The following is a 20,849-nucleotide window of genomic DNA, read 5'->3' as shown; positions in this document are numbered from 1 at the left end:
GAGAGGATGTAATCACAGGAGACAGGAGGAAAGGTCTTCCTAGAGCCACCTTGGCTTCACTGAAGTGTTTGTCATCAGCCATTCCTGCTAAGCACTGTGCTTTTTCTGATGACTTTTTGTGTCTTTTGGCATATACAAACCATCTATAAGAGCCCTGGGAAACAGTCTGGATAGATCTGAGCCCTCCTGGCATTTGGCTCCAAAGATATCCCCTGGTCCTCTCTCATAACCAGCATGGATGAGTCAGAAGGATTGCTGTAAATCGCATATGTCTATGAGGGAAAGGTAAAATTTTCTTTTTTTTCACCATCCTCAAAAGCCTTTTTATTTTAGGTTATTTTTAACTTAAATTTTTTTATATATATTTAAGGGGTACAAGAGCCATTTCTTACTTGTTTATATTGTGTAGTGTAGTCTAGAATTTTAGTGTACCCATCACCCCAACAGTGAACACTGTACCTAATGGGTAGTTTTCCAAACCACATCCCCCTCCTAGTCTCCCACCTCTTGGAGTCCCCAGTGTCTATTATTTCACTCTGTATGCCCATGTGTACCCATTGTTTAGCTCCCACTTATAAGTGAGAACATGCAGTATTTGACTTTCTGTTTCTGAGTTGTTTCACTTAAGATAACGGTCTCCAGTTCCCTCCATGTTACTGCAAAAAACACTATTTCATTCTTTTTTATAGCTGAGTAGTATTCCATAGTGTGTATTACCACATTTTTTTAATCTAGTCCTCCATTGGTGGACATTTGAGTTGATTCACATCCTTGCCATTGTGAAGAGTGCTGCAATAAACATAGGAGTGTGGGTGTCTTTCATATGATGATTTGGGAAAGGTAAGAAGTTCTAAGACAAAAGGAGGTCCAGGGTTTTACTAAGAGGCCTGTTAAACAGAAAAGAAAACATGGTTTGGGAGATGCCTATAATAGTAACTGGCCCCAGAAAAAAGCACAAGGGGCACAGTATTATCCAAAGTGGATTGGACTCCTGAGGATCTTTCTACTTAAATGAGGAGCCCTCCCTCAATCCTGGGAGAAAGCCCCTCAGCAGTGATGATGGTGAAAATGCCAGAATACTGCCCATAGTTGTGCAACTTTGTACTGTTCTATTAAATCCTTTCCATAGCCCATCTTATTTACCCTTCCTAACACCTTAAGCAGCTAGATCTGATTATTCCATCTATTAATGGAAGAATGAGGATTCAGAAAAGGGGAGCAACTTGTCCAAGCCACATGGCTAAGTGAGATGTGGAACTGAGTTTAGAACTCATTCAACTTTACCTAATTTCAAAATACATTCATTTATTCATGCCACATATATATTTATTTATTAAGCATGACTAGAATACTATTCTAGACCTTGGGATTACATTACCCCAAACAGAAGACAGATATCTCTGTCTTCACAGAGCTCATGTCTGGTAACCAGTGACAGAGTTCATGAATCTATCTATATGGCTCCCATGTTACAAAGTGAATCTGAGAGAGAAAAAACACCTGATTTGGACTCTTGGTTTCAATTTGAATTTTCTTTTCTTCTTATTATTATACTTTAAGTTCTGGAATACACGTGCAGAACATGCAGGTTTGTTAAATAGGTATACATGTACCATGGTAGTTTGCTGCACCCATCAACCTGTCATCTACATTAGGTATTTCTCCTAATGCTATCCCTCCCCTAGCCCCCTACCCACTGACAGGCCCTGATGTGTGAAGTTCTCCTCCCTGTGCCCGTATGTTTTCATTATTCAGCTACCACTCATGAGTGAGAACTAGTGGTGTTTAGTTTTCTGTTCCTGTGTTAGTTTGCTGAAAATGGTTTCCAGCTTCATCCATGTCCCTGCAAAAGACATGAACTCATTCCTTTTTATGCCTACATAGTATTCCATGGTGTATATGTGCCACATTTTCTTTATCTAGTCTATCATTGATAGGCATTTGGATTGGTTCCAAGTCTACTATTGTGAATAGTGCTGCAACAAACATACATGTGAATGTGTCTTTATAGTAGAATGATTTATAATCCTTTGGGTATATACTCAGTAATGGATTGCTGGGTCAAATGGTATTTTTGGTTTTAAATCCTTGAGGAATCGCCACACTGTCTTCTACAATGGTTGAAATAATTTACACTCCCACCAACAGTGTAAAAGCATTCTTATTTCTCCACATCCTCTTCAGCATCTGTTGTTTCCTGACTTTTTAATAATCGCCATTCTAACTGACGTGAGATGGTATCTCATTGTGGTTTTGATTTGCATTTCTCTAATGATGAGTGATGATGAGGTTTTTTTCATATGTTTGCCAGTGGCATAAATGTCTTCTTTGAAAAATGTCTGTTCATGTCCTTTGCTCATTTTTTGATGGGGTTGTTTTTTCTTGTACATTTGTTTAAGTTCCTGGTAGATTCTGGGTATTAGCCCTTTGTCAGATGGATAGATTGCAAAATGTTCTCCCATTCTGTAGGTAGCCTGTTCACTCTGATGATAGTTTCTTTTGCTGTGCAGAAGCTTTTTAGTTTAAAGGTATCCCATGTGTCAGTTCTGGCTTTGTTGCAATTGCTTTTGGTGTTTTAGTCATGACATTTTTTTTGCCCATGCCTATATCCTTAATGGTATTGCCTAGATTTTCTTCTAGGGTTTTGATGGTTTTAAGTCTTACGTTTAAGTCTTTAATCCATCTTGAGTTAATTTTTGTGTAAGCTGTAAGGAAGAGGTCCAGTTTCAGTTTTCTTCATACGGCTAGCCAGTTTTCCCAAAACCATTTATTAAATAGGGAATCCTTTCCCCATTGCTTGTTTTTGTCAGGGTTGTCAAAGAATTGATGGTTGTAGATGTGTGGTGTTATTTCTGAGGCCTCTGTTCCATTCCATTGGTCTATGTATCTGTTTTGGTACCAGTACCACGCTGTTTTGGTTACTGTAGCTTGTAGTATAGTTTGAAGTCAGGTAGCGTGTTGCCTCCAGCTTTATCCTTTTTGCTTAGGATTGTCTTGGCTATATGGGCTCTTTTTTGGTTCTGTATGAAATTTAAAGTAGTTTTTTCTAACTCTGTAAATAAAGTCAATGGTAGCTTAATGGGAATAGCATTGAACCTATGAATTACTTTGGGCAGTATGGCCATTTTCACAATATTGATTCTTCCTATTCTTTAGCATGGAACTTGCTTTCATTTGTTTGTATCCTCTCTTATTTCCTTGAGCAGTGGTTTGTAGTTCTCCTTGAAGTGGTCCTTCACATCCCTTGTAAGTTGTATTCCTAGGTATTTTATTCTCTTTGTAGCAATTGTGAATGGGAATTCACTCATGATTTGGCTATTTGTCTATTACTGGTTTATAGGAATACCTGTACCTTTTGCACATTGATTTTGTATCCTGAGACTTTGCTGAAGTTGCTCATCAGCTTAAGGAGTTTTGGGGCTGAGATGATGAGGTTTTTGACACTATGAAGAAACTGCATCAACTAATGGGCAAAATAACCAGCTAGCATCAGTGGGAGAGGGTATCTCCCACCCACCACCATTACTCTGCTATTCTCATTTCTAAAAGTGGGGCATACACAGAAGCCAGAGGATTCAGCCACATTTCAAAGATCAGACACCTGGTAGAGTCTTGAGTTATCTTGGGCTGTAAGCAACTTCAGCCAGTTGGGCCAGGCTTGCTTCAGTGCTGGGGTTTTTTAAGTATTTGAGGGGCTTAAAGACTTAAATTGTCTCACACAAATCTAAGGGAGAGGTATTGAGTCTGCAGGAGTACTCAGGGACTGCCAGGGCCTGTGTATTTCAAGCATGTCCTTTGGCAAAGCTCATCCATTCTATGTGTGTGCTTTCTCAAACCAGAGATGACTTATACCTTGCTGATGCCTGGTCCAGCCCTGCCCATCCACCTACTGACTTACTGCCTTCATGATCCTGCTCAGGCATTCAGGAATACATGAACTGCTGCTATTTGACCTCATTCTGTGACCTAAGCAGGTCAAGCTCCTCATTGAGCTTCTGCATTTATATCTGCAAAATGGGGAAGTTCTAGGTTCATTTAGAATCCTCCTAGCTCTAATAACCTAAAATTACTCAAAGGAATGGTGAGCAGCAGTTTGGCTGGCTTGAACAAAGAGCTCATTAAGCAACCTACCCTGCTCCTTCTTCCTGCTCCCTGATCCCCTCTTCCCCACCCCCATCACCACCCATCCCCATCAGCTCAATCCTCACCATATGTTGCTTTGTTTTTCTGAGAATCAATCCTAAGGTGGCAGCTCTAACACTCTCCACTCCTGCAGCCTATTTTTGCCCACCAGGCAGCTCACCACCTGTGTGGCAGGCGCCAGCAGCCCCAGCTATGAGGAGCACAGCTCAGCCTCTGCTTTTCTTCCTCCAGGGCCCCAGAACACCCCTCTTCCAACTCAGATCGGCCTGAATGTGTTCTCTGGGGTCTTCAGCCAGAGGCCCTATCCCCTCAAGGTTCCTGCAGGTGGTAGGAAGAGTTTTACACAAACTAAAAAGGAAGGAAATGAGCAAAGAGGAATGAATAAGGAAGGGAGAGATAGAAAAATAAGGAAAACAGACATAAAGGAGCAAAGAAGACCTCAAAGACCATCTACCATGCCTAAGCTCTCTGTTTTGTATTTTAAATTCATCATTCTTTCTTTCATTTATTCAGGAAATATTTATGAGAATGTATTATGCACCAGGGACTATAATAGGCACTAAGAATACAGTGGTGGACAAAAATAAACTTATCCCTGACCTCATACTGAAGGAGATCAACTGCATCACATAATCCTCATGATGAATTTACCAAGTTTTAAAACCCCCATTTTTCAGATAGGAAAATTGAGACAGAGAGGTGAAGGTACTTGCCTAAGACACAGCAAGAAAATCAGCAGAGCTGAGCTTTAAACTCATCCCTGCCTGACTCCTAAGCCCTCATTCTGTTGCACCATCCCGCATTCCATACTCATTGGGGGGCTATGCTGAACCTGGGAAAAACTAGCAGTCATCTGGCCTGTTAGAGTGCAAGGGAACTTTCCAGATGATCTCACCTGTTGCACGTGGTGACTGAGTGGGGCTGGTGGCATGGGTCATAAAGGAATTTACTAAGACAGTTGTAGGTAAAGAAAGGCAGATTTATTAGGGAGATACGAAAATATGCTGCAAAGGTGCAACAGGCAGGTCAGCAAGAGAAAAGCTGACTGCAAGGATACAAAGGCTTGCTGGGGATTTTATAAGATGGTGCTTACACTGGAGAAGACTACATGTAGTACTGATAAAGCCAAGGTTGCCGTGAGCTAACTTGCATTTTTCTATCAGTCAAGGGTCTGGTGATAAATCAGGTGCAGAAAGATTGTAAGTTATTTGCACAGGAGGGGTCAGTGTTCTGGACCATGAAGAAAGGCAGACTTACAGCTTATCTGCTTTTTCTTTTTGCTTTCCTCTGCTTCTGCCAGCCGGAATCCTTTTCCCTTATTAGGAATCCACATCACCCAATGGTTTCATTGAACCGGGGGAAAATTGAGGACCAGAAAGATTATATGACTTACTGAAAGCTACAAAGCTCAGTAGGATCAGGGGACAGGACTGGAATTGGGGTTTCCTGAGTCCCAGACATCTGCTTTTTATACCACACTGTACCATATTTCTCATCTTTTCCTTTATTCTTCATATAAAATATAAGTTATTTTTGATAATACAAAGCAATGTATTTTCCATTCCTCTCAATTCATAACAAACTGTCATTCCCTAGGTATTGAATCCATGTGTTTCATGCAGCGCTTCACAGAGAGGACATTACTAGCTAAAATTATGAAGTTACAGCGCAACTTACACAATCAAGTTAGATTTTTTTAAAGTAAAACAATAGTCTTCAGAGTTTGTTTAGAGAGAAAAGGGATTGCTAAATTCTAAAAGCTACCATTAGACATCAAGAGCCCAACCAGGATAACTTAGCATTAAATTTTATTCCATGTCATGGGTTAACAAACAAACAAAATTTCAGGATATGACATAACTCAAGCTTCCAACAGATGGCAAGAGGAAGAGGTACATATTTTGCTAGAGGTGAAGATTTGGAAGGAATAAGACACAGGTGGAGATGAGGCCTGGGTCCTTGGAAAGAGACTCAGAACCCCACCAACTCCAAGTGATTCAACTCAGAGAAGGATCAGGGAGAGGGCATAACACAGTAAAATCTCCATTACAACCCCTAGGTATGAAAACAAAATAAGACGGCACCCAGCTGCTGTTTGACTTCTTCACTGAATGCACTAAGACACAAGAAGGCAGGAACCCAGCACAGGTAAAGTGAAATCAGCTGACCCCCATAGCCTATGTGTGCTCTGAGGGGGCCTGGAATGTCCTCCCTTTGTCCCCGAGGAGAAGGACCAGTGGTTCAACAAAGACCTGAGTTCACAAACGGCCTTCCAGGTGAATACTTTCAATAGATACTCCAAAGTCAGTGACTGATGCCAGCCCAGACCTCAAGGCCCTGCAGGAACAGGTATATCACCAAGGACAGAGGCCAAGTACCAGAAACAAGTGGGGCAGACTCCCAACCCAGCAAAACCAGAGTCCAGCTTGTGGCTCCAAGATCCCCTCCCTATACTGGCACAAGGATAATTCTGCTTTTCCTTTCACACTGCCACTTTCATTTTGCTAAATTTCAATGTCTTCTTTTCTCTCAGTTAGAGGCTGGAGACTAGTGTGATATAAGAGTTAAAGAGTAATTAAGGAAACACTTTTTGGATTATTTTTAAAACATTTGTGCCTTGGTTTATAAATTATTCAACCCAGGATATTTGTTTTGACAACTTCTGATGGGAGAGAGGTGGTGTCAGAGATTAAAATCTAGATTTCTCAGTTCTCTGCCTTTTAGAGTCCAAATTCTCTCAGCCTCTCAATGTCTTGGTTTGTGCTGCCTTTACTTATTCCAAGAAAGCCAAGAGTTGGAAGAGACCTGAGAGCCATAATCAACACCCCCACCACGTCCCCAACACACATGCCTCATTTAGAAATCCAAACCCTGAGGTCCACACCTGGAAATGTCCTGCCCAGAGTGAAAAGTCTCAGAAGTGGCTGTTCTTGGATGTCTCCTGGTTTCCTGCTTTCAAGCCCAGCACCCCACCTGCCAGAGCACAAGGCACTGTCTATACACATCTCTGGCTTTCTCACATTAACAATACTTTATTTTTATTTATCTCCTTTATGTGGGTCAGGATTTGTTTCTCTGACTAGGTGACTGCTAAGGACCCCCCCAGCTGGAACATTCTATGACTCATCCTTTGTCTTCCTGCATGTCCTTGAATCACTCTATTTAAAGTGAGCAAACACTTGGCTTGGTTTGCTTAAGCATTTGACTTCCAGGGACAGAATTAAACCCGAAGGTGGGGTGAGTGTCAATTTGATTAAATTGTTGTAAAAGCCCTGCCTGCTGGCCTCTGTGACAGAGGCCATGAGTGATGTCCCTGTCCAGTGCACTGCTACACCACATCTTCCCCATGGGCTGCCTTGGTATTCCTATTTAGGATACTTTGTCCCTATATAAGGTTGCCTCATATCTAAGCCAATCTCCAGCATTCCAAGAAAAATCTGACTTCAGGATTTCAGCTCCATTAATTTAGACTTTACAAAAATTCAACTAGGGATTCAAAAGTTTTGGTAATCAGGACAGGAAAGAAGGCTAGTTAACTACCTTAACTGAGCCAACTGTGCTGGGGCATTTGAACCATAGCAGTAGTGTGACATGAAGGTGAAGGCTTAAGGCTGGATTCAGACCTCCATTCATGTAGAGGTACTTGGCTAATTGCAAAATAATTCTCATATATTTGCTTTTGAAGGATCTCAGAAGAGCTATACTATATACAATTGCATTAGCTTAGTTTGAGTTGTGATGTGAATTTGTGAATTGATGACAACTATTTTAATCATTAAATTATATAATTGAGACTTTGGTAATACACAACAGTCTCTAAATGAGCAAATCTTCCGCTAAACTTGCTGTGTATGAGCACTGTGGAGTGGTTTGAACAGTCCCAGGAAGGAACTCAGAATATCTGAGTTCTCATCATCATGCTCCCTAACTTACTTAGTGAATCAGGGTATGCAATTAACCTCACCATCCTCTCTCATCTAGAATATAAAGATACTCCTAGACATTATAGTGACCTCATAAGGCTTTTGGGTGATAGAATAAAATCATTCAATGAACCAGCCAATGAGTACTTCATACACTGAATATCTACAATGTACAAGACCTCTGAGAAGATACAGAAAAGTATCATGAATTCATTTGTTCAATAAATATTAGTAGTATACCTCTTATATCCCAAGCAAGGAGCTAAGCATTCAAGACACAGTGAAGAGAACATGTCAGATTTGGTTCTTGTGTTCATTGAGTTTATATTCTAGTGAAGGAACTTGATAATCAACAAGAAAACAAATAAGTACAGAAGATAATGGCACACCGTAAGATCCTGGGAGGGAAACAGCATTGTGGTAGAGAACAACAAAGTTGAGGAAGATATACATGATTTAGTGTGAGTAGTCTGGGGAGGCCTCTAGTAGAAAGCGAGCTTTAACTGAAATGTGAAAGTTGCAAAGAAGCCAGCCGCGAGAAGAATGGGAAATGCTCGGGGGAAATTGTCTCCATCGAAAGGAACAGTAAGTACCAAAAACCCAAGGCAAACTATAATGACACATTCCAGGAACTGTCGAAAGGGCAATGTGGTTGGATCTTAGAGAGCAAGATGGAGTATGATTTATGCACAAATCTCATTCTCAAGATGTTTGCCATCTTGAGATTATATAAGCCAAGATAATCTGGGTAAAATTATCAAAAAGGGCTAAATTCTATGAAGGAAGAACAGATTAAGGGCTGCATATCCAGGCAGGAAGCAGAACCCAGTTGAAGCCAATGGGAGAAATGGGGCTAAGTCGAGTCTAATAAGATTACGCTGTCAGTTAGTTCTTGCACATAACAAACCACCCCATAACTCAGTAATTCAAAGCAACAACTATTTATTTATCACATAATTCTGGGTTGTCAGTTTAGGCTAGAATTGGGTGGACAGTTCCTTTGGTCTTGGCTAGTCTGTCAGCCAAGGTGCCTCTACTCTCCATATGTCCCAGCCTTTATATGTCTCTCACATCCCTCAATCAGGTTTTTGGGGGTCAAGGCCATAGTATAAGCATAAGAAAACCAATTATGAAAGAGATGAAGTGGAAGTAGGCAAGGTTTCCTTAGGACTAAGATCAGAATCAGCACACTGTCACTTCTACTGCATTATATTGGCTAAATCAAATCACAAAATCATCCCAGAGTCAAAGAGAGTGGAAACTATGAAGTTATAAAGGTAAAGAATGCAAATTCAAATAGGCCACTAATTAGTATCATTAGTGTAATTAGTGCACCAAACTTGCTTAACTAGAACAGCCTAAAGAATTGTAAGTGGAGGCAGAATTTGGATGGTGGTTGACAGGAGGCAAGACTGCAGTAAGGGAGACAAAAACTATATTAAATTTGAAGACTGCAATGAAGAGAGAAATGGAAGAGTCAGCAATGGAAGTAGAAGCCAGGAGAAAAAAAAAGCACATGTGGCTTGAGGATTGAGTTAAGCAAGAGGCAGAACTAAATTTGTGCATATCCAAAGAGAAAATGTTGTTGATCCCCTTATTAAAAAGTGCCTGATGTGGCACTATATGCAGCCAGTTTCACATTTTATCTCTGGGTCTCTTTTGCAACCCCACTCTTGGTACTAGTTCCACATTCTGGAAAAGCTGTGGTCTGGAAAAAGAACTCATCAAGGAGTTGTGTTTTTATTAGTTAGTTCTTCAGCAGATTTTATGTATGAAAATCCACTTTGGGCATTTATGGTATTATGGTTAACATTATACTTATTTTTAGACACTGAATTAACTGAAAGCTTCCATTTGTTTTTCTTTTTCTTCTTTTTTTATTTATTAATTTTTTTTGAGATGCAGTTTCACTCTTGCTGCTCTGACTGGAGTACAGTGGTGCAATTTCAGCTCACTGCAACCTCCACCTCCTGGGTTCAAGCAATTCTCCTGTCTCTGCCTCCCCAGTAGCTGGGACTACAGGTGCTTGCCACCATGCCCGGCTAATTTTTTGTATTTTTAATAGAGATGGGCTTTCACCATGTTGACCAGGATGGTGTGGAATTTCTGACCTCAGGTGATCCACCTGCCTCAGCTTCCCAAAGTGCTGGAATTACAGGCGTGAGCCACCTGAAATCTTTTAGATCAAAGGAATTGAACTTGTGGATGTCCCAATTTCTTTGGCTCAATGATTTTCAACTTGCTTTAATAGAACTCTGTTTATAAAAATGCAATTTTACATAGGAAATGTAATGTTGTAATATGGAAAACAGATGAAAGCACATCTTCATAATATGCATTTATTTACTAAGTTCCTTTTTACAACACTTATTTAAACACCCCTCATTAAAATGATGTTTTATTCAATAAAACAATAATGCAAGGATTTTGGATAAGACTTACAGTCTTAAAATAACTTGAGAAGCTAATATGTTTTAGTATTTGGTTTGAGTCATACTTATTGAGAAAAATATTTCTCACAGATAAGTAGTAGTACTTACTTACAGAGTTTTGCATGAATGAAAAATCACTTCTCTGGGTTACAATAAAACCCCACTCCAGGGTTACAGGCTTCTAAATAATGACACACTTACATTTCTAAGATAGGTAAATGATAGATAGATAAATAGATAGATAGATAGATAGGCAGACATGGATGGATGGATGGGTGGATGGATGGATGGATGGATGGATGGATGGTTGGATGGATGGGTGGGTGGATGGATGGATGGATGGATAGGTGGATGGATGGATAGATGGATGGATGGATGGATGGATGGATGGATGGATGGATGGATGGATGGACGGACATGCAGACTAGGAGAGAAAGTTTAATTTCATTTATTCCAAAGCCTACAGACATATTCCAAAGTCTACACACACATACACACACAAAATAAGTTTGCTCTTTGGTAGTCATTGTGGTAAGTAAATTGTCATATTATGAAATGGAATGTGTACTTTTTTAATTATAATTTGTAAGGTGACCTTTAAGTTAACTTATTTACTTTTTAGTCACAATGCACTTCTGCAGAAGCACTCACCATTCCCTGGAACAAAGCTTTGAAAAAATAACTCTAAAAGGACAGAGAAGGTAGAAATATGCTATGGTCCTGGGGAAAAAATGTAAAAGAAAAAAATGGAATTTTTGGCCATATTTGCATCCAAATGCCACTTCTTGTGTTACTTACTAGCATGTAATGTTTGTTGTGTTCCGTGTTCCTTTGTTTTTTTTTTTTTTTTTTTTTTTTAGATGCAGTCTCACACTCTTGCCCAGGCTGGAGGGCAGTGGTGCAATCTCGGCTCACTGCAGCCTCCATCTCCCATGTTCAAGCAATTCTCTTGCCTTAGCCTCCTGAGTAGCGGGATTACAGGTGTGTGCCACCAACACCCAGTTAATTTTTGTATTTTTAATAGAGACAGGGTTTCACCATGTTGGCTAGGCTGGTCTCAAACTCCTGACCTCAAATGATCTGCCTGCCTCGGCCTCCCAAAGTGCTGGGATTACAGGTATGAGCTGCCACACCTGGCCCGGTTATGTTCTTTAATCTATTTGAGACTTTATTCTCCTTTCTTTAATATTAGGACTAAAACTCTTATTTCTTCAAGTATTCTGAGAATTGAAACAAGATGATGTCCATATAGTTCTGAGTACTTTGTATAGCACACAGTAAATCCTTAATAAATGTTACTTCTTTTATCTCAACCCTGTTCAATCTCTTCCTATATCAGGAGTGAAAGAGAGATCAGATCTTTGATTTGCTCAAATGTTTCGATAGATGCCCCCATGTTCTAATAGCATCAGCCTGTCAGGTTGCATCTACGATGTTTGTAATTCAGGTAGCAAATTGATTTTTGAAAGCACTCTGGGCCTGCTCTGTCCATGTCAGAGAAGCTCCAAGCATTAATTATGCACCAATATTGATGTTTTTGTCTGACAAGGTCTAATGTCACCATATTCAAATCTGGCTGCTTCCTTGTTAGAAAACCCTTCACAATGTGGCCTTGGAAGAGACAGCATGTGTCACCTACAATATTTGAAATGTCCCAGGATTGAAGCCCTCAATTAGAATTAAAGACAATGTGCATCCTTGTTGTGGGTCCCGAAGAGAACGAGCTGGTGCGATTCATGAAAGCAGCTTGAGGTACAGCTACATCAGGCATTGCTCAAAAGAAGGCAGACAAATCTTCTGGTAAACTGCATATGGTGGTAATGTGAACAATTTGAATGTATTTGGATTTGCTGCTGTATACAAAAGTCAGGTATCGTAGTTTGTGTTTGGAAGCTTATCCATTTACTAATTAGTAAGGTCAGTCATAAATATCTAGCCAGGTCTGCCTGATTTCACAGAATCATTAGGAGAATTGGGATCAACTTATTTTTAAAAGAGACTTATAATCATGCAAATGCAAGTGCCTCTGACTTGAACTGAATAAATAAACCACAGGCACTCTCATTCAAAGGTTCTTATTGGATCCATTTAATTCATTCAACAAATAACCATTGTGCCCTGACTACATGCCAGGCACTATTCTAGGCACTTGGGAGCACATCAGAGCACAAATAGGCAGTCTGCTCTCATGGAGCATTTATTCTAATGAAGCCTCTTTTGGATGTTATGATTTCCAAGATTTTGGCTAAGATGATTTTGCAAGATAGAACAAGGCAGCTGAATTAGTCTCTTCTATGAGTTTGGATTTTCATTAATTTAAAGGAGTTTGCTAATTTCATCTCAAGCAACTCCTAAGACATAAACTCAAAAGTTTTGAATATAATTAATGTTTCTCTCAGATTGAGTTGTACTATGAATGTTTTCATGATGTCAGAGAAATTGTAGGAGGATTCTTACAAGGGAATATTACTCCACTTACTCCGCATTCTGCATTTTCTAAAGAGGAATTGGTTGAGAGATGATTGCTAGTACCTATTTGTACCTAAACAAATTTGTACCTAAACCTATTGTAGCTAAACTAGTTTAACCAGTACCTAAACTAAAAAGAAAAGGACACTCACTTCTGATAAAGAATAGTTAATATAAGTTACATTATAGGTATGTGAAAAATGGGGGAGATTTTTGCATACCTTAAAATATTTTCAATTTTTTCTTTCTTTCTTTTTAATTTTTTCCTTTCAAAAATATTTAAGTATGGGCCTTTTCCTAGGTATTGCATGAAATTCAGAGAATACAGATAAAATATAACATGGTCCTAGCAATCAAGACATTCACTGTCTCATTTTTAAAATTTAAAAAGGTGAGTAAATTAAATCAATTTAGTATAGGGCTTAGACTTAATTTACTTTGGAAGTCACAGTGTAAGGAAATGAATAGTAAACCAGACAGGCAAAAATCTATTTTTGTGTCTTTTCACCATCACATGGAGAGGCCACTAAACTCCTCTTTGTTTCAGTTTCCTTATCTGAAGAAAGGGATTTCACAGAATTGGTTGTGAGGATCATTTTAAATTGTTAATGTAAAATGTGATGAAAGTAGTAAAGCCTCAAATAAAAATGATGGATCATGATGGTTATAATTCATGCTAATTCCTGTAAGCCTTCCACTCGGAGATGGTTGTGAGTAATGGTGATAGTAATAACAGCTAACCTTTACTGCATACTTACTTATACCAGGCACTAGCAAAAGGAATTTAAAAATACTAACCAATTTAATATTCAAATTAGCCCTATGAGGTACATATTATTCTCACCTTCATTTTTAAGATGGGGGTTGGCCGGGCGCGGTGGCTCAAGCCTGTAATCCCAGCACTTTGGGAGGCCGAGATGGGCGGATCACGAGGTCAGGAAATCGAGACCATCCTGGCTAACACGGTGAAACCCCATATCTACTAAAAAATACAAAAAGCTAGCCGGGCGAGGTGGCTGGCGCCTGTAGTCCCAGCTACTCGGGAGGCTGAGGCAGGAGAATGGCGTAAACCCGGGAGACGGAGCTTGCAGTGAGCTGAGATCCGGCCACTGCTCTCCAGCCCGGGCGACAGAGAGAGACTCCACTCAAAAAAAAAAAAGATTGGGGTACTGAAGTGCAGAGATTTTGAATGTTTTTTCCAAAACCTCGTAGTAAGTGGTAGACAGCAGATCTAAACTGGAAGTCTACTTCCAAAAGCCCACTCCAATATTTTGAACACCTACTATGTACCAAACATTGCATATCAGCTATAAAGATTGATGAACTATAGCTCCTGCCTTAAGGGATTGAAAGTCAACTGAGAGAAATATACGCTCGGTTGCATAAGGGCACTGTGCAGGAGAATAATTGATTGAATTAAAAGTTCTGTGAATGGAAAGGATAGGTGAAGTCAGTGTGCGGTGGTCTACAGCAGCAGTCCCCAAACTTTTTGCCACCAGGGACCAGTTTTGTGGAAGACAGTTTTTCCACAGACCGGTGCAGGGTGAGGGAATGGTTTCAGGATGATTCAAGCACATTTATTGTGCACTTTATTTCCATTATTGTTACACTGTAATATATAATAAATAATTACACAACTTACCATAATGTAAAAGCAGTGGAAGCCCTGAGCTTCTTTTCCTGCAACTAGACAGTCCCATCTGAGGGTTATAGGAGACAGTGACAGATCACTGGGCATTAGATTCTCATAAGGAGCGTGCAACCTAGATCCCTCGTGTGTGCAGTTCACAATAGGGTTTGTGTTCCTGTGAGAATCTAATGCTGCAGGTGATCTGAGAGGAGGCAGAGCTCAGGCGATAATGCAAGCAATGGGGAGTTTCCATAAATACAGATGAAGCTTCCCTGACTTGCCCACTGCTCACTTCCTGCTGTGCAGCTTGGTTCCTAACAGGCCATGTAGCAGTACCCAAGGGTTAGGATGCTCCCTGGTCTAGAGCATCATGCTAAGAGATGTGACCTTTAGTCTGCAGCCAGTGAAGTTTTTGATCTGGGGAGTGTATTTTAGGAAAGCCACAGGTAACTGTGAGAAGAGTGACTGGAGAAAGTCAGAGAAGCTGGAGGTCAGAAACTGTGGCATCGGATCCAGGGAGCGGTAACCAGAGCCCAACATAGAGGCTCAACGTGGAGTTGGATGAGAGGGAAGATGAAATCCACACACAAAGACTCCCTTGAAAGAGAAAATAATATCCAAAAATAAGCCTAAATAATTCCCCTGGGAATATATGGAGTATGGGGACAGGGTACTCCTCCTTTTGCACATCAGATCCCCTTCTGGCAGCCCCCACAGGTAGGAAGAAGAGTTATCAGATAAGTCAGAGTTCAAGGCACTGCTTGGGCCACATTTTACTATGGAGGGAGGTTATCAAGCCTCCAAGTCAGACCCCCTGTCCTCCTCAACATTTGCACATCCTACCTCACACCCAGGTAAGCTGTCCTTTGGGGTAGGCCAGCTGTTCTCTAGTAGTTCCAGCTTCTACACCATCCAGAGAAATTTATAAGCTGAGGCAAGGTACCTGGCCCTCCCTTTCTCCCCTCAGCACACTGGCACCAATGGTAGGTCAGATTCAGGTTGAGTAGAGCAATCAGGAGCTTTGGTTAGGCCTCCAGCTGTGTGCTCAAATCTAACTTTTATGAGAAAGCCTTTTCTTCAGATAGCAGATTCTTATTAATAAAGTTATTAATATAGTGATACCTTGAGCTCTAGTCTTATTGCTCCATGTAGGTAGCCCCCTTAGTTGGAAACTATGGAGGAAAGGAAGATGAAAAGCATAGTTGTTCTAGGAATTTCCGGGTCTCTTGCTGAAATTTTATTCCCAACATACCAATACCTTGTCCTAAGCACCTACGATGTGACAGGTATTTTACATGCATTATCTCTATCAAACTTCACAACTGGTACACAGTAAACCCTTAATAAATGTTACTTCCTTTTTTCCAACCCTGTTCAACATTTTCCTATGTCAGGAGTGAAAAAGAGATCAGATATATGATTTGTTCAAATTCTAGGAGAAGGCATTTTTATTTCCACTTTATCTATGAGGAGAATGAAGCTCTAAGAGATTAAATGGCTTGCTTCATGATTGAAACCCAGGCCTGTTTGATTCCAAAACTTATAGTCTCTTCAACATATCCAAGGAGACTATCTATGCCCTCTTCTTCCTTTTATTCTTCCATCCATCCTACTCTTTCCTATTTTCTTTCTTTTCCTCTCTTGCCTTTTTCTGAAAAGTACTTAAGGCACAAAGTACTACTTTGCCTGCATTTATAGTGGTGGGAGACATCTGACTGGTTTTATAGCATAATGGCAGCAAACATTTACTTAGTACTTACTATATGTAAGTCTCTGTGTTAATAAGTGCACATATTGTTTCCTTATATTCTTTCAATAACTTAATAAGGTAGGTTCCAATACAATCTTATTTTCTAAGTAAAAACTTAGAGGTCAAAAATGGTAAATAACCTACCTAAAGCCACACAGGAAAAACTAGGATTTGAACTCAGTGCCTATCTCATGGATTTATTATAAAGATAAAAAACATGCAAAAGTGCATAGAATGACACAAACAATCAATTAGCGTCCATCAGGACTGTTGGGGTGTTCTCCTTCTCCTCCTCCTGCCCTTCCTCCTTTTCCTCCTGTTCAGATGACTGCTTTTGAGAGCTGTGGAATGGTCATGCAATCTAGTCTAATAGTTCCATCCCCATCATCAACACACCTGCCAAAAGTATCCTGTAGCATGAGAGGGTGTGAGTACAGCTGGAGGTTGTCTCCAGTTTCTAAGAAATTGCTTCTATCTCTGCTGTTACTTTGGATATCAGTAATCAGTGTCGCTAAGGCCTGCAGTTGACCCCTGATTCTACAGAAATCCCATCCATGGGAGTGAAATGGATCCAAGGATGGAAGCAGCTTCTGTGAGAGGAAGGCCATATCTTCGACTGGACTCAAGGGAACAAGACAGCATTCACATCTCCTCGGTATTTCCATCTTACTGCTGTAGGGGCTCCCAAAGTAAGAAGTCAAGACACTAACAGAAAAAGCCATGTGTATACTCAGCAAGAGGGAAATGCAGAGCAGAGCTAAGCAAAGAAAATCCAAAACCCCTTAGAAACCACCCAACCCTGTCCATTTTACAGTGAGTGACTCCGAAGGTTGCACAAGGAGTGGAATGCATTCTCCATGGAGGACCACTGTGATATACAACTCCTGAGGGCATTACAAAGACTGCAAAGTAAATCATGCCCCTAGAGCGATGCGCCAAGCAACCATACCTCTTCTCTTCCTTCCATCAAAGTATGTACATACTGCTAAAAATAATGGAAATATTATAACTTCACTTCCTGGTAAGAACAGTTTCCTCTGCCTTGACAGTATGCTCAGCAAGAGGGAAGAAGGGGCAAGACCTCTTTCCTGCAATACTCACAGCCTCATCATCAAGTCTGCCTTGAAGACCTTCAGGAAGAATCTTGTCATGTGCTACATCTTTGTTTCTATCAATCACTACAAAAGCCCCAAACTTTGACGTCTTCTCTCATAACCAGACTCTCATCCCTACATTGCTCTGGATATCACCAAATTCTATTCCTCTTCCCAACTCCCCAGTCTTTCCACAGTGCCCTCTGCAAATCACAGTTTTCATCAGCAAGATCCTTGTGTCTTCAACCACTACCCTCAAGGTTCCTTCCATGATATTGGTCTACCTGAAATCTAGCTGATTTCTGAGGTAATTTCTTCTCCAAAAGTCCTCTCTTTCCCTGTGCTTGAAGAAGCTAAGGATTGAACTTGCAGAATTGAACTGAATTGAGAGAGATACTGGTGGCCTCAATTATGATGGGGAGTTATATTTGTGGTGGACACTGGAGTAAAATTGCTTAGATTTAAGTCTTCACTCCTCCACTACTGAAAAAAAAAAAAAAAAAAAAAAAAAGATAAACCAGCAAGGGTTTTTAAACTGCTTTGAAGCTCCTGGCAGATGTAATGGGTATAACAGTAACTACTTCATGGGTTTATTATAAAGAGAAAAGGTCTCCTTTTTTCTCATCACCTTTTCTAGATCATTCTTCTTTTCTCCTACAAACACACACACTAGAAGTGAAGCTTATACCATTAGGCTGTGCCCTCTCCTTGTTCCTGTCATCTGCAAACCCCCTGGTCACCACCCTTTATTCCTTGAAGTTCTGGGCTCCTGGATTGCTTTCACTCTCTTCAACAGTATTTCCAGTATAGCTCTTAAAAAAAAAAAAAAAAAAAAAATCACATCTTTATTGAGATGGTATTCACACACCATAAAATTACCCATCTAGAATGTACGATTTACAGGCTTTTTAGCATATTCACAGAGCTGTACAAATGTACAACCATTACAATTTAATTTTAGAACATTTTCATCACCCCAAAAAGAAACCCTGTATCCATTAGCAGTCCCCAGTGCTAGGCAACCACTAATCTACTTTCTGTCTCTACAGTTTTGTCCTATTCTGGACATTATACATATATGGAATCAGACAACATGACTTTTTGTCCCTAGCTTCTTTTACTTAACATAACATTTTCAAAGTTCATGCATGTTCTAGCATGTCTTCATAACTCATTTATTTTTATTGCTGAATAATATTTCATTGCATGGATATACCACACTATATTTATACATTCATCAGTTAATGGGCATTTAGCTTGTGTCCACTTTTGCACTATTATCAATAATTCTACTATTCATATTTGTGTACAAGTTTTTGTGTGGACATATGTTTTCATTTCTCTTGAATATATGTTTAGGAGTAGAATAGTAACTCTATATTTAACAATTTGAGCACCTGCCAAACTGGTTTCCTAAGTGGCTGCATCATTTTACATTCCCACCAGCCATGACTGGTTATCATCTATCTTTTTCATTATAGCCATCCCATTGGTATCACATTGTGGTTTTAATTTGCGTTTTCCTGGTAACTAATGATGTTTAACAACAATCTTAATATCACCATGTGCTAATTGGCCACGTTAGGATGATCATTCCTGACTGTGATATCCACTGATGTCATCTTTTCACACTCTGAGCTCTAAGTTCCTCGGCCTTAATTCCTTCAGTGATAGTGTCCTCTGCCTCACCTCCATCATTCATTCCCACAGCCATACATTAACCTAATCACTGAAAACGACTTCAACACCTCCATGATCTCAATTACAGGAATCCCACCCTCCTATTAACACCATTTACCTTTCTAGTTCATAATAAATAGCTCCCAGACTCCTAAAATTCTTTGGCCCCACTGTGACCTACAATTCATTGATCCTACAGATTTTCACTGTTTTTCAGTCTTTCACACTCTCACTTTTTGTTGTATCTACACTTATATGATCCATAGTTACAACCGTACTTTACATATACCTCAACTCCCTTGTTTTTTACATGCCATCACAATTGCTTGGCAAGATTAGAGCCCTAGTTAAACCTAACTTTTCCTCATCCCCACTTGCACCCACACAATTTAATTGAGTAGGAGAAGAAGAGACAACTTTAATGGTTTGTTCTTACTTTAAGTTCCTGGCCACTAAGCTCATGGACTGCCTGGAATTCCCAGGACAGTTCCTTAGCTCAATCACTCTTCCATTGTGCTAGGTAATTACTTCATAACCTTCTCCTGTCTCCCCAAACCTCTGACACCTTCTTTTCTAGCAGTTTCAGGCTGTCTTCTAGTTCAATGAGAAAATACCCACAGAGAACTTTCCACTTGTTTTATCAACATCATATCTACTAAGCCTTCTGTACCTGACCATACATTCCACCTTCATCCTTGCTACCATTATTGAACTCTTCCTGTTCCCACTCGAGGCACAAGTTCCTATACCCTCTAATAGTCTCAAGGGTATCACCTCAACAGTGGTTTCCACATTTTCTTCTGCACTCCCAAATTTTCCCTCTCTGCTGGATCATTCCCATTAGCAAACAAACATGCTGTAATACGTTTTCTCTTAAAATCACCCCTCCTACCCCACACCCTGCTCCTACTATTGACTCATTTACAATTTCCCTTTACGGCAAATTTCCTTGAGAGAATTAGCCATTAACTATATTCATTGTCTCCATATCAACTTCTCCCCTTCTCTCTTAAGCCAGACTAGAATCACACTTTTTAATCTTTGTTATTTCAGTAAAACTGTTCTTCTGAAGGTCAACAATGATTTTCATGTTGTTAAACCAAATAGTCAATCCTCAGTACTTAACTTACTTAAACTCCCTCTCTCTAGAAATGCTTCTCTTGGTTGGAATGAAGAACACTACCCTCCATTGTTTCTCCTTTTACCTCTTAATTTTCTTTGCCAAATCTTTGCCTTTTCTTGGCTTCTTAGCCTTCAAGTATCCCAGTGTTCTGTTCTCAGGTTTCTTTAGTTCACCAGCTATACTCACTCTCCAGGTCATCTCATCTAGCATCATGTCTGTAAATACTATCTATAGATCAATGACTCCCATGTTTGTATTCCCCACCTGACCTCTCTCCTGAAATCCAGTTTTACATAGCCAACTTTCTACTGTTCAAAAACTCTTGAATATCTAATAAGTATCTCAAACCCAGCATGTCCCAAACCAAATTCCTGATGTCCCTCTCCTGAGCATATTCCTTCACCATCTTCTCTAATCCAATAAGCAGTGATGTGCCTACCCATTCTGTCCAATGCACAGGCAGAATCCAGAGACTGACCCCTTCATTCTACCTCTACTACTACAGTTTTGTTCCCGCTTCTCAGCCTGCCTAAATCATTGCAGTGGCGCTCTAACTAGTCTCCAACTTCCTTTTTTTTTTTTTTTTTTTTTTTTTTTTTTTTTTT

The sequence above is a fragment of the Piliocolobus tephrosceles genome, chromosome 14 (genome assembly GCF_002776525.5).
Source record: "Piliocolobus tephrosceles isolate RC106 chromosome 14, ASM277652v3, whole genome shotgun sequence".
Taxonomy (NCBI): domain Eukaryota; kingdom Metazoa; phylum Chordata; class Mammalia; order Primates; family Cercopithecidae; genus Piliocolobus; species Piliocolobus tephrosceles.
Note: the sequence above shows the minus strand (reverse complement) of the source record.